This window comes from Neovison vison, chromosome 6 (assembly GCF_020171115.1).
Source record: "Neovison vison isolate M4711 chromosome 6, ASM_NN_V1, whole genome shotgun sequence".
In the NCBI taxonomy this organism is placed as follows: domain Eukaryota; kingdom Metazoa; phylum Chordata; class Mammalia; order Carnivora; family Mustelidae; genus Neogale; species Neogale vison.
Genome location: NC_058096.1, coordinates 91,321,740 through 91,337,169, shown reverse-complemented (window position 1 = coordinate 91,337,169; position 15,430 = coordinate 91,321,740). Strand labels below are relative to the sequence as shown.

The 15,430-nt window shown below is 36.4% G+C and overlaps 1 pseudogene; it reads left to right on the top strand.

The window, feature by feature from the left end:
* Nucleotides 1-348: 348 nt before the first annotated feature.
* On the top strand, nucleotides 349-1,141 carry LOC122910471 (annotated as a pseudogene).
* The last annotated feature ends 14,289 nt before the right edge of the window (nucleotides 1,142-15,430 follow it).

Sequence of the window (15,430 nt, the reverse complement as noted above, 5' to 3'; positions counted from 1 at the left end):
AGAATTGAACAGAAACAACCAAAGAAGATGCTAAGGATTTCAATTTTATCAATTTTGGCAAGCTGCCATAAAGCTAAACATTCAGGTTGTTGATGTAAAAGGATTATCAAGCCAGTATCTCCAAGGATTATTAAAGAATATGAAAAAAATACTATGAATGTCATTGAAAACACTGCTGTTTGTCTGTTTGCTCTTCCAGATTTAGGGAACTTGTTTTTGCTTAAAGAAATTTGGTAACAAATAATTTTTTTCCCCTCCAGAACTCAGAAAGTTTCAGTGAGTATTACATTTTCATGGCAATGCATTTATTTGCATAAGTTCTATTAAGAATCTGTTCTCCTCAGGCTGCTTCAGGATGAAGCTGAACATCTCTTTCCCAGCTACTGGCTGCAAGAAACTCATTGAAGTGGACGATGAACTCAAACTTTGTACCTTTTATGAGAAGCGTATGGCCACAGAAGTTGCTGCAGACGCCCTCGGTGAAGAACGGAAGGGTTATGTGGTCCGAATCAGTGGTGGCAATGACAAGCAAGGCTTCCCCATGAAGCAGGGTGTCTTGACCCATGGCTGTGTGTGCCTGCTGCTGAGTAAGGGGCATTCCTGCTACAGACCAAGGAGGACGGGAGAGAGAAAGCGCAAATCTGTTCGGGGTTGCATCGTGGATGCCAATCTCAGTGTTCTCAACTTGGTCATTGTAAAGAAAGGGGAGAAAGATATTCCTGGACTCACTGATACTACTGTGCCTCGATGCCTGGGGCCCAAAAGAGCCAGCAGAATCCGCAAACTCTTCAATCTCTCTAAAGAAGATGATGTCCGCCAGTATGTTGTGAGAAAGCCCTTAAACAAAGGAGGTAAGAAACCTAGAACCAAAGCGCCCAAGATATAGCATATTGTTACTCCACGTGTCCTCCAACACAAACGTCGCGTATTGCTTTGAAGAAACAGCGCACTAAGAAAAACAAGGAAAAGTTTACAATATGCTAAACTTTTGGCCAAGAGAATGAAGGAGGCCAAAGAAAAACACCAGGAACAGATTGCCAAGAGACGGAGGCTGTCCTCTCTGAGACCTTCTACCTCTAAGTCTGAGTCCAGTCAAAAATGAGATTTTCTAAGAGTGACAAATAAGTAAGATCAGACATTACAAAAAAAAAAAAAAAAGAATCTGTTCTCCTCATGGCAAGACACCATTGGAAATGTTGGTCATATTAACAAAGCTTTGACTGAAATGTCATATTGAAGGAGACATGCCTACACTCCAATATGACCAGACAGCTTTAAGGAATTAAGGTTGATATATGGAACCATTGAAGCCCCTTGTGAAAATCAGTATGGTACCTTGTTTACATGGTTTCCAGCAGCCTTACCTAGTGGGTAAACAGGGTAACTTCCTGGCAGGTGCCAGGAAGAAAAGAGGAATTTATCCAAATCTACATATATTGCAGGCAAAAATCTGATGACAAGTATTTGGCTTGGCTTCTTAGTCTCAAGAAGCTCTTAAAGCTCAATTTGAAATTCATTATAGAAAGTTTTAACTTTGTCAGATTTTTAAAAAGCAGATTTTAAAAAAAGAAAGAAAGAAAGACTATGTGGCCAATCCTTATTCTTATTGTGCTTATGTAAATAGGCTGAGTTTGTTCAAGTTGGACTTATTTTACAAACAATTTAGTTTTTTTTTTTTTTTTTACAAACAATTTAGTTTTAATTTGAATATCTTTGGTGGAAATGAGGGTGATTTTAGAGAACTCTATTTCAATAACATACCCTTGTGTATATTAGGTCCTGGTTTTGATTAACTGTCTTTGAGTATTTGTTGTTTTCCTGTAAACCTGCACTGAATCCTAAACCCTAATATCCTCTAGTGTCTGGCTATGACTATTCAAATTAAAGTTTCCAATTTTCTCCCATTATCTTTACTTAGAATCATTGAGAACTAAAAGTGTTCTTTTTCCTGAAGCCCTGCCACTTGAAGCTAGAGAACTTGAGGTAATTTTCAGAGAAAAAAAATGGCCCCAATGGCCCATCTTGAGACCATCTTCATGCCTATAGCTATGTGGGCTATTCAGAAAGATCACCAGATACCCACAGATAATTGAAAAAATTATTCCAGTTGTCCTGATTTGATGGATCTGCCATTGTAAAATCCCGAATTTGGGATATTCATGGTTGAGGACAGTTTTATGAATCAAGTACAGTGAAGAATGGGATACAGTGGTGACTCATCAGATCTTGTCTGCTGCTAAGGACACCAGAAAAATGGGCCAATCAAGCTGCCAAGATGGTAGTCTGTACAAGACTCCAAAACTCTATAATAGCTTTGGTACCAGATGTACACACTTAACTAATACCAACTCCAGTATTCTCTTGAAGACCTAAGAAGAGCTAAGGAATAGGGGCTTGGACACCATGCTGGCACTAGAGATGGGTAAAAATACAAAAGATCCTTATCCCAGAACTTCTTATGGAAGAAATAATTAACCATATTCATCAAAGTATCCATTATGGGTGAGATGCTATTCTTTTTTTTTTTTTTTAAGATTTTTATTTATTTATTTGACAGAGATCACAGGTAGGCAGAGAGGCAGGCAGAGAGAGAGGAGGAAGCAGGCTCCCTGCTGAGCAGAGAGCCCAATGTGGGACTTGATCCCAGGACCTTGGGATCATGACCTGAGCTGAAGGCAGAGGCCTCAACCCACTGAGCCACCCAGGTGCCCCGAGATGCTCTTCTTTAGGGTATCCAGAAATAAATTATAGATCCGTCATCAGAGAACTGTTTTAAAAATATGATATTTGTGAAAAAAAATTATAAAACTGAATTCTGAAAATTATACAACTTAGAGGCACCACACCCAGAGAAGATGGGCAGACTTTACCGTGGTGCCAAAAACAGGTAGTTTTCAATATTTGCCAATATGTTTTTAACCTTTTGATCTGAGTATAGTTGACATATAATGTCACAAGAGTTTCCGGTGTATAACATAGCGACTCAACATGTCTATACCAGATGCTATTCTCACCACTAGCATAGCTACCATCTGTCACCATACAATGCTATTGCAGTGTTATTGACTATATTTCCTATGCCTTTCCTTTTACTACCATAACTTATTTCACATCTGGAAGCCTGTATTTTTACTCTCCTTTATCCATTTTGTCCATCCTCCCACCACCTGCTCCCCCTGGCAACAATCAATTCTCAATATATGTCTGATTCTGCTCTTTTGGTCTGTTTAGTCATTTGCTCACCATTAAAAAAAAAAAAAAAATGATGCTGCTATTTGCAACAACATGGATAGACCTGGATGGTATTATAAGTGAAATAAGTCAGACTGAGAAAGACTAATACCATATGATTTCACTCAGATATTTGCTGGTATTTGTAGACACATTACAAGTTGAGCCAAAGATTTCTCATACTATTCAAAGAAAGCCTTGCAAGTTGTCATAACTTTTTTTTAAAGCTTTTATTTATTTATTTGACAGAGAGAGACAAATCACAGGTAAGCAGAGTAGCAGGCAGGGGTGGGGCGAAGCAGGCTCCCCACTGAGCAGAGAGCCTCATGTCGGGATTGATCCCAGGACCTTGAGATCATGACCAGAGCTGAAGGCAGAGGCTTAACCCACTGAGCCACCCAGCAAGTTGTCATAAATTTTAAGTAAAATCATTCCTAGGCTTGAATTGCATTGAATTGCTTGAATTGCAGAGGGCCAATGGAGCAACATTTATGGTAAAATCATACAAGCAGACTCCAATGCCTTGCCCTGTCAGTGGAATTTACCTTTCTTGGGACCCTCAACAACCTAGAAGAAATGGAACAAAATGAGCTTTGGAAAAGATATGCCAATAAAGCAAATTAACTTGGGGGAAAAAAAAATATTGCTTATCCTGCTTCAGGAAAGAGTGGCCCATATAAGTAAACTTGCTTTAAGCCCCTAAGAAATGTTATATGGAAGACTTCTTTGACACTCTTTTCATGACTTAGGAGTTTCTGATGGGGCTTATATTTAGAATAAGATACTATCAGGTGCATTCAGTAAATAATACGCTTCAGTAGGTTGGTGTACCCCGTAGATGTGCCCTTATGCTACCTGAATCCTGGAGACTTTTTAAAGACTTGGGAGAGCAAGCACTCAGGGCATTAACTCAAACTTTGTTGGATAATACCTTTATCAGGTGCTATTAACCACCATTCTTCAGTAAAACTATAAGGGCATTATTAAGTGGTGGATATATCACACTCTAGTTATAAGAATCCACAGGTTCCCTATATTCTGTAAGCAAAGGCAACATCGAAAAGAACCCTGCTTGGATGATTGAAACATTTATGGACCTCAAATTATGTAGGAAAGCTGGTCCAAATAAGTTAATTGGTAAGTACAACAACCTACTTGGTTTCAACAAATCTCCCCTAAGCCTCTAGATTAAATCATACTATAAGAACTATTAACTAAAGGACAAAAATCTTGGTAATTTACAATGTTGGGTTTCAACCTAGAACTAAAGAATATGTATATATTCTTACATATCAGTGTAGAAGGGTTCCACTCCTCTAACCCTATTCTTCTTCCCATTTTAGCAGAAAATAACTCAAGGGGTTATCATGAGGAATGATGAAAAGAGAGTCATGAGGGGTGCCTGGGTGGCTCAGTGGGTTAAGGCCTCTGCCTTCGGCTCAGGTCATGATCCCAGCGTCCTGGGATCCAGCCCCGCATCGGGCTCTCTGCTCTGCGGAGAGCCTGCTTCCTCCTCTCTCTCTGCCTGCCTCTCTGCCTACTTGTGATCTCTGTCTGTCAAATAAATAAAATCTTTAAAAAAAAAAAAAAAGAGAGAGTCATGATTGGAACCCTTAACCAAAGGTTTATTTGGAGTAAGAAGGGCAACTGCAACTTTTTACCCAGTGCTTTTTTTGTTTGCCTGTGTACTTCCCTGACTCTCCTCCTTTCTGGGAGGTGGATTTGAACCTTGCCCTCTCCTCCCCTTGTTTGGCTGCTTTTCTAATAAACTCTTTCCTTACTGCATACTCCATGACTCAGTAAATGGTTTTGCTGGGCATTGGGCAAATGAACTTGGGTTCAGTTACATGACTACATTGAACCTGGTATAAAATGGACTGTTTTTTATTATTATTATTAATATTAGTATTGATACTATTAGTATATTTTTGAGCAACACCTCAAGATTTATTTGATTGAAAAGTCTTTTTTAGTGTAATAATGCTTAAAGATAACTCACAGTCATGGTTTTGAAACCCGTCATTTCTATTTCAGTAATTAGAATAAATTTTTTTAAAAATTCGATAAACTACTGAAGCTTTTTATTGAAAAATGCATATTGTCAACTGTATCTACTATTCTAAGCTCTTGCATTACTGCAACAAACAGAGCAGACATGTCCTTGCTTTTTATAAAATCTACAATATACTTCATGGAAAGACAACAAGAATCAATAGATAATTTCAGAGTATTGTGATCAGGAAAACATTAAGACAAAGTTTTAGAACTGGTAAAGTGAAGTTACTTTAGAGTGATACAATATAAAAACATCACAGAGGGTAATTTAGAACTGTTTTAATGTCACAAAAGAAATCTAAAATTCGAAAAGATTAATAACTTCAGTAATAGTTTTAAGTAAATGAGCCTTGTCAAACTGCTTGCTCACAGATCAAGTAACTTATACTCTTGCTTTAAAACTCTGGTTTGGACTAAAAATCCCATGGCATTCTTTTGGAGAGCTTTACTAAGGTTCGTGGTCCTTTAGATCTCAGCATTTAGGTAATCAGCAGATCTGGTTTCCAGTCCCAGCCCCTTACTAATGCACTGTCTTTGGAAAAATCATACCATTCAGTTGTAGGGATTTAGTTCCTCTGAATTCATGTTTTCACATCTGCTAAACTGAAGGACTAAGCCAAATGATCTTTAATGCACTTTAATTTAGTGATTCATCACAAGTGCCTTTCCTAATATGTGTCACCTATTTTACCCAACCCCTACCTTCCCTGCAGTAATCCTCAGCTTGCTCTTTATGGTTAAGAATCTGCTCTATGGTTTGCTTTTCTTTTTCTTTCCCTATGTTAATCTGTTTTGTTTCTTAAATTTCATATATGAGTAAATTTGTATGGTATATGTCTTTCTCTCACTGACTTATTTTGCATAGCATAATATACTCTAGCTCCAAACACATCATGGAAAATGGCAAGATTTCATTCTTTCTGATGACTGAGTAATATTCTTATATTATAAGTTATATAATAATGATGTGTTTGTCATATATATACTATATATAGTATATATAATACACTATAATATATAATATATTATATATATATATATATACACACACACACACCACATCTTCTTTATGCATTCATCTGTTGGACACTTGGACTCTGTCCATAATTTGGCCATTGTTGGTATTGCTACTATAAACATCAGGGTACACATATTCCTTTGAATCAGTATTTTTGTATACTTTGGGTAAATATCTAGTAGTATAATTGTTGGGTCATATTTTTAACTTTTTGAAGAGCCTTGATACATACTGTTTTCCAGAGTACACCAGTCCTTAAACCCACCAATAGTGTAAGAGTGTTCCCCTTTCTCTGCATCCTTGACAATACCTGTTGTGTCCTGTGTTAATTTTAGCTGTTCTGATAGGCATGAAGTGGTATCTCATTGTAGTTTTGATTTTTATTTCTCTAATAATGCGTGTTGTTCAGCATCTTTTCAATTGTCTAATAGTCCTCTGGATGTCTTCTTTGGAAAAATCTCTATTCGTATCTTCAGCCCATTTCTTAACTGGATTATGTTTTTTGGGTGTTGAGTTTTATAAGTTCTTCATATATTTTAGATACTAACCCTTTATCAGATATGTCATTTGGAAATATTTTCTCCCATTCAGTAGGTTCCCTTTTCATTTTGTTAAATAGTTCCTTTGCTATGCAAAAGATTTTTTTTTTATAAAGTCTCAGTGGTTCATTTTTGCTTTTACTTCCCTTGCCTCAGCAGAGATGTCCACAAAGATGTTGCTACAGCCAATGTCAAAAGCTTGGTGCTTGTGTTCTCCTCTAGGGTTTTTTTGTTTTGTTTTTTTTTTTCAATTTATTTATTTTCAGAAAAACAGTATTCATTATTTTTTCACCACACCCAGTGCTCCATGCAATCCGTGCCCTCTATAATACCCACCACCTGGTACCCCAACCTCCCACCCCCCCCCCCCGCCACTTCAAACCCCTCAGATTGTTTTTCAGAGTCCATAGTCTCTCATGGTTCATCTCCCCTTCCAATTTACCCAAAAGCACATACCCTCCCCAATGTCCATAACCCTATCCCCCTTCTCCCAACCCCCCTCCCCCCAGCAACCCACAGTTTGTTTCGTGAGATTAAGAGTCACTTATGGTTTGATGGTTTCCTGTTTCACATTTGGGTCTTTAATTCATTTTGAATTTATGTATGCTGTAAGAAAGTGGTCCAGTTTCATTCTTTCACGTGTTGCTGTCCAGTTTTCCCAGCATCATTTGTTGAGTATTTTTTTTTTTTTTTCCCATTGGATATTCTTTCTTGCTTTGTTGAAGATGGCCATATTGTGAGGCCATTTCTGGGTTTTCTGTTCTGGTCCCTTGGTCTGTGTGTCTGTTTTTGTGCCACTACCATACTGTATTGATGACTACAGCTTTATAATATAGCTTGAAATCTGGAATTTTTTTTTAAAGATTTTATTTATTTATTTGACAGAGAGAGAGATCACAAGCAGGCGGAGAGTCAGGCAGAGAGAGAGAGAGAGAAGCAGGCTCCCGCCAAGCAAAGAGCCCGATGCGGGGCTCGATCCCAGGACACTGAGATCATGACCCGAGCCGAAGGCAGGGGCTTAATCCACTGAGCCACCCAGGCGCCCCTGAAATCTGGAATCTTGATGTCTCCAAGTTTGTTCTTTTTCAGGATTGCTTTGGCTCTTTAGGGTCTTTTGTGGTTCTGTACAAATTTTAGGGCTTTTCTTGTTCTATCTCTGTGAAAAATGCTGGTGACATTTTGAGATGGATTACACTAAATGTGTAGATTGCTTTGGGTAGTATAGACATTTTAATAATTTTTTTCTTCCAATCCATTGGTATGGAATGTTTTTCTATTTTTTTTGGTCATCTGCAATTTCTTTAATAAGTATTCTACAGTTTTCAAGGATTGAGTAATTCACCATCCATATTTAGAGGATATATTTACATGTAACATATATTTTTAGAAAGTTACATTTCATTTATTTAAGAAAATGTTTTGATATTTCAATTACCTTTCTTGTATCCTTTTCTATTAAAAAATTGAGAATAATTTATCTTTACAATATCACCTGGAAATGGTTTGGAAACTTTATGACTACTACTGAGGAATCAATCACTGAAAAATGAAAGGTTTGTTTTTGTATTTTGTTAAATTATTTCTGCTAGTCAGTACTCAAATATACATCTAGCCACTTGTGCCAGGAAACATTTTGATTCTTGTAGAAGTATTTAAGTTGGCTTTCATCTTTGCAGTTAAGAAAATGCAAGTAACATTTTAAATTTCGACCAAAGTGCTTGAGGGTTTTTTTGTTTGTTTGTTTTAAACATGTACCAAGAATGTCTTACCTACCATGTAAAGTTAACCTTAGATAATTATTAGAGAGGTTTTAGACTGAATATACATAATTGCTCCAAGGTAGAAACTTCAGTAATTTTCAAATCACCTCAAATTATCTCTTCCTCTCCATGACTGACCAAAAATTCCTGTTGGCTATATCTCAGAAGAGTATTTCAAATATAACTCATTCTTAATAGGCCTGCTGTCTTGGACTTGGTTCAGATCTTTACTGTCCTTTAGATGAGGGATTATAGTACCTCCTATTTTGCTTCCCTTGACCAAATCTTACTCATCAACTTCATCTATGCAGTCCACATACATATATTAATTTTCTCACATTATAATTTGTATGAAAACAGGGACAGGTCACTTCTATTTAAAGCACATGAGAATGTCTGACTCCTAACAGATATAGTAGATAATTTACACATAGTAAACAATCACATATGCTGAATATTAGAAAATAAATGAATAAATCAGATTTTGAAACTGCAGTATTTAAAACTTAGCATTGACCCATATTGCTTTCAGTATAAACTCAATATTTCTTGGCTTAGCATACATTCACCATCTACATCTAATAATCATCAGCACCATTTCATCAACCTTGGGGTTAAGTTGCAATAAATTTCTACTTATATCTCTATCATGGCAGCCCATTTTATCATTAAGTATTTTTTATAGACTTTTGTATGCTCAGCTTAGAATCAACTTTTTTTTCCTCTATCAGATATATTTTTGTACAAATCCAATTACCAAGCTCAGTATGCCTTCTCCAGAAGACTTTGAATTTTCACAAGTCAAATACAATTGTATATTTATGTCATGGAACACTAATATTCTCAAGACAGGGTTTCATATACAATTCTTCATGGTCAATTAACAAATTTAATATATAGCAGTTGTTCAGCCCACTCTGTATGTGTATGATTTGAAAAGCTTATACATTATGCTAGTCTTGACACAAGCATAGCTACCATTTACTACCATACAATACTAACAAAATATGAAAGATGATATTACTTATGCTAGGCATTTATTCCCATGACTTATTCATTCCATAAGTGGCATTCTATATTTCCCACTACTATGCAAATTTTTCCATCCCCCAATTCCCTTGTCCCCTGGTAACAATCAGTTTTTTATATATACAGGTCTAATTCTGCTTTTTGTTTATTAATATTTTGTTGTTTTAGATTCCATGTAAATGAAATTATACAGTATTTTCTCAGCCAGACGTATTTCATTTAATGTAATATCCTCCATGTTGTCTCAAATGACACAATTTCACCAGTTGTTATGGCTGCATAATATTCCATTGTATATACATATACTAATTTTTTCTTAATAATTTATCTATTAATGGGCACTTATTTTGTTGCATGCATGTCTTGGCTATTATACATAATGCCACAATAAACAAAAGGGTGTATATATCTTTTCAAATTAGTGTTTTCCTACCCTGTATAAATACCCAGTAGTGGAATTACTGGGTCATGTGGTATGCCTATCTTTAAATTTTGAAGAAACTCCATACTGTTTTTAGTGGTTGCACCAATATTTCAATTCCCAAAATTCATGCACAAGGGCCCTTTATCTCAAGATACTCACGAACACTTGTAATTCCCTGTCTTTTTTTTTTTTTTTTTTTTTTTTACTGTAGCCATTCTAACTGGTGTAGGGTGATAGCTCATTGTGGTTTTGGTTTGTATTTCCCTGATTAGTAATGCTGCACAACTTTTCATGTGTCCATGTTTTATTTATTTATTCCTGCCCACTTTTAGATTGAATTTTTTTTCTTTTCTTTTCTTTTCTTTTTTTTTTTTTTTTTTTTTTTTTGGTGTTGAGTGGAACAAGTTCTTTATATATTTTGGATATTAATCTCATCTTTTGCAAATGTTGTCTCCTGAATATTCAGTGAGTTCCCTTTTGGTTTTGTTAATGGTTTCCTTTGCTGTGCAAAGTTTTTGGTTTTTGTTTTTAATATTTTGATGTTGTCCCAAAACTTTATTCTTTTTTTTATTTACCTTGCCTTAGGAGGCCTATCTAGAGTAATGTTGCTACCCTACTGTCAGAAAAAAAACTGCCTGTGTTCTCTTCTAGGATTTTTCTGGTTTGGGGTCTCACACTTAGGTCATCCTTCTAAGCTTATTTGTGTGTCTGATGTTATAAAGTGGTCTAGTCTTGGGATGCCTGAGTGGCTCAGTCAGTTAAGCATCTGTCTTTGGCTCAGGGTCCTGGGATAGAGTCCCACATCAGGCTCCTTGCTCAGTGGGGAGACTGCTTCTCCCTCTGCCTCTGCCACTCCCCCTGCTTGTGCTCTCTCTGTCCAGTCTCATTCTTTTATATATAGCTATCTAGTTTTCTCAGCACCATTTATTGAAGAGAAGGTCATTACCTATTGTATATTCTCACCTCCTTTGTCATAGATTGATCATACAAGTGTGGGTTTATTTCTAGGGTCTCTATTCTGTTCCATTGATCAATGTGTCTAACTTTGTGCCAGTACCACACTGTTTTATTTACTACAGTTTTTTGGTATATGAAATCTGGGATTGTGATACCTCCAGTTTCTTTCTTTCTTTCTTTTATTTTTTCCAAGACTGCTTTGGCTATTTGGGGTCTTCTGTGGTTCCATACAAATTTTAATATTACTTGTCCTAGTTTTGTGAAAAATGCTTTTGGTATTTTGATAGGGATTGCATGTAATCTATAGATTTCTTTGGGTAATGTGTACATCTTAAAATTTGTTCTCCCAATCCATGAGCTTGGAATATCTTTCTATTTTTGTCATTGTCAGTTTCTTCCATCAGTGTTTTACAGTTGTCCAAATACTGGTCTTTCATCTATTTTGTTGTTTATTCCCAGGTTATTTGCTCTTTCTAGTACAATTATAAATTGTGTTGGTAATGGTGGTGGTGGTGTTTTTAATGATGTTTCCACTCTTCATTATTAGTGCAGAGAAATGTTCCTAGTGTTTGGTTATAATTTTGTATCCTGCCACTTTACTGACTTCTAGTTATTACTTCTTATTATAACTTCTATTTATTACTTCTAGTTAGTAGTTTTCTGGTGGAGTCTCTAGTGTTTCCTATGTATATCATCATGTTACCTGCAACTAGTAATGTTCAAATTCTTTTCCAATTATTTTCCAATATGGATACCATTTTTTTTTGTCTGATTGCTGTGGCTGGGACTTCCAACACTATGTTAGATTAAAGTGCCAAGAGTGGACACACTTGTTTTATTCCTGATCCTAGAAGAAAAGCTCTTTCTTTTATTTCATTTTTTATCCATTGAGTGAGACTTAGCTGCAGGTTTTTCATATATGACATTTATTATGTTGGGATATGTTCCCTCTAAACCTGCTTTGTAAGAGTGTTTACCATGAATAGATGCTGAATTTTCTCAAATGCTTTTTCTTCATCTATTGAGGTAGAGTTTTGTTTTTTGTTTTTTTTTAAAGATTTTATTTATTTATTTGACAGAGAGAAATCACAAGTAGATGGAGAGGCAGGCAGAGAGAGAGAGGAGGAGGAAGCAGGCTCCCCGCTGACCAGAGAGCCCGATGCGGGACTCGATCCCAGGACCCTGAGATCATGACCCAAGCCGAAGGCAGCGGCTCAACCCACTGAGCCACCATCCATCATTTCATTGATGTGGTATAGGATTCTTTTTTTTTTTTTTTTAAAGATTTTATTTATTTATTTGACAGAGAGAAATCACAAGTAGATGGAGAGGCAGGCAGAGAGAGAGAGGGAAGCAGGCTTCCTGCTGAGCAGAGAGCCCGATGTGGGCCTCGATCCCAGGACCCTGAGATCATGACCTGAGCCGAAGGCAGCGGCTTAACCCACTGAGCCACCCAGGCGCCCTGGTATAGGATTCTTAGTGATTTGTGAATACTGAACCGTTCTTGCATCCCCAGAATAAACACATCTGATGGTAGAGAAGGACCCTTCTAATAGTGCTCATTGTTGCCTGATAATATTTTTTTGAGATTTTTTCATTTGTGTTCATCAGTTGTATTGGACTGTGGTTTCCTTTTTATGTAGTGTCTGTCAGGTTTGGTATCAGGGTAATACTGGTCTTCTAGAATGTACTTTGAAGCTTTCCTTTCTCTTCGTGTGTTACTATTATTTATTTATTTATTTTTTCTGGAGGGGGAGACAAGGAGAACAGTGTGAGAAGAGGTATTAGATCATCCTTAAGAAATGTCTGTTAGTAGGGTACCTGGGTGACTCAGTCAGTCAGGCATCTGGCTCTTCATTTCAGATCATGTCATGATCCCAGGGTTATGAGATCAATCCCCATGTTGGGCACCACACTTGGCATTGAGTCTGCTTGACAGTCTCATTCTCTCTCCTGCTCTCTGCCACCTTGCCTTTTCTCTCTAAAATAAATAAATAAATAAATAAAAATTTAAAAAAATTAAAAAAAAGAGAGAGAAATAAAATGTTTGGTAGAATTCCCCTGGGAATCTGTCTGGTCCAGGACTTAATTATTTTTGGTGATTTTTTTTTTTTTTAACTGCTGATTCAGTATCATTACTTGTAATCAGTCTGTTCCAATTTCCTATTCCTCCTGATTCAGTTCTGAGAATGTATGCTTCTAGGAATTTATTCATTTATTCTAGGTTGTCCAATTTGTTGGCATATGATTTTTTAAAGATTTTATTTATTTATTTGACACAGAGAGAAGGTCACAATTAGGCAGTGAGACAGGCAGAGAAAGATGGGGGAAGCAGACTCCCTATTGAGCAGAGAGCCCAGATGTGGGGCTCAAGCACAGGACTATGAGATCATGACCTGAGCCAAAGGCAGAGGCTTAACTCACTGAGCCACCCAGGCACCCTGCAAATAATTTTTCATACTATTTTCTTCTATTCCTTTCTATAGCTGTCATGTCAGAGTCACCTCCTCCTCTCTAAAATTAAAAAAAAAAAATTAGGTCCTCTCTTAGTTTTGACTTGAGTCTAGATGAGGAGTAAAATTTGTTTCTCCTTTCAAAGAAACAGCCCTTGCTTTCCTTTTTTTTCTTTTTCTTTCTTTTTCTCGCTTCTCTTTCTTTCTTTCTTTCTTCTCTCTTTCCTTCCTCCCTCCCTCTCCCTCCTTCCTTCCTTTTTTCTTCTTCCCTCTCCCCCCTCCCCTCCCTCCTTCCCCCTTTTCCCCTTCCTCCTCCCCCCTTCTCCCCTTCCTCCTCCCCTTCCCCTTCCTCCTCCCCCTCCTCCTCTTCCTCCTTCTCTTCTTCCTCTTCACTTCTATTTCATTTATTTCTGTTTCGATCATTATTATTTCCCTTCTTCTATTCACTTTAGGCTTTGTGTGTTCTTTTTTCAGTTCCTTTAGGTATAAGATTCTATTGTTTATTTGAGCTTTTTCTTATTTGTTGACATAGGCCCATATCACTATATATTTTTCCTCTTAGAACAGTTTTTGCTGCTTCCCAATGATTTAGGACTGTTGTATTTTTCATTTTACTTTATCTCAATGTATGCTTTAAATTTCTTTTTGATAACTTCATTAGCTGTTAGCTGTTTATTATGACATTTATTATATCAGGATATGTTCTCTCTAAAACTACTTTGTTGAGAGATTTTATTACAAATAGATGCTGAATTTTCTCAACTGATTTTTCTGTATCTATTGAGATATAATTTTTATCCATCCTTTTTTGATGTGGTATAGTATCATGTTTTCAAGCCTCCAACAACCAGTTTTTTCCAGGCTTTATCTTGTGATTTCTAGTTTCATACTACTGTGCTTGGAAAAGAAACATGGTAGGATTTCAATCTTCTTAGATTCATTGAGGCTTGCTTTGTGGCCTAACATATAAACTATTCTGGAGAATGTTCCACATGCACTTGAAAAAAAATGTGTGTTGTTTTAGGGTGGATGTTCTCTAGATATGTTATGTTCCCCTGTCTAATATGTCATCCAAAGACACTGTTTCTTTATGGGTTTTCTTCCTGGATAAGATATTTAGTGATGTTGGTGAGGTGTCTAAGTCCCCTGTTACTGCTGTTTTACCATCATTTTCTCTCTTTATGTCTATTAATATTTACATTATGTATTTAGGTACATCAGAGTTGGATATGCAGATATTTATAATTATTATATCATTTTGTTGACTAGATCCTTCTTTCAATTTGTAGTGTTTTTCTTTGTCTCTTATTGCAGGCTTTGTTTTAAAGTCTATCTTGTCTGATATGGGTATTGCTACCCTGGCTTTTTTTATCCTTCCATGTATAGCAAATATTCTTTGATCTCTCCACTTTCAAGTTGAGGTCTGAGGGGAGTCTCTTGTAGGCAACATGTAGATGGATCTTATGTTTTGTTTTTATCCATTCTGCTCCCCTACATCCTTGGATTGGAGAATTTAGGCCATTTACATTTAAGTTATTTATTGATAAATATGTCTTTATTACCAGTTTTGTTATTTTCTGGATGTTTTTGTAGTTTTCTGTTCCATTTGTTCTCTTGTTCTCTTTCTTTATGATGGAGTTTCTGTAGTGTTTTCATTGGTTTTATTAATTTGTATGCATCTATTATGATTTGAATTTGTGGTTATCATGAGGTTCTTATATAACATTTTTAGTACTCAATGTTAATTTGATCATCAAGTTCAAATTCATTTCTTAAGATTTTTTTCAATAAATAAAAATTTTTAATTGAATACCATATAGTGTATTATTAGTTTCAGAGATAGAGTTCAATGATACATCAGTTCTTTATAACACCCAGTGCTCATTACGTCATGTGTCCTTAATGCCTATCACCCTATTACTCCCTCTCCCACCCTCTCTCCTCTAGCAACCCTCAGTTTCCTA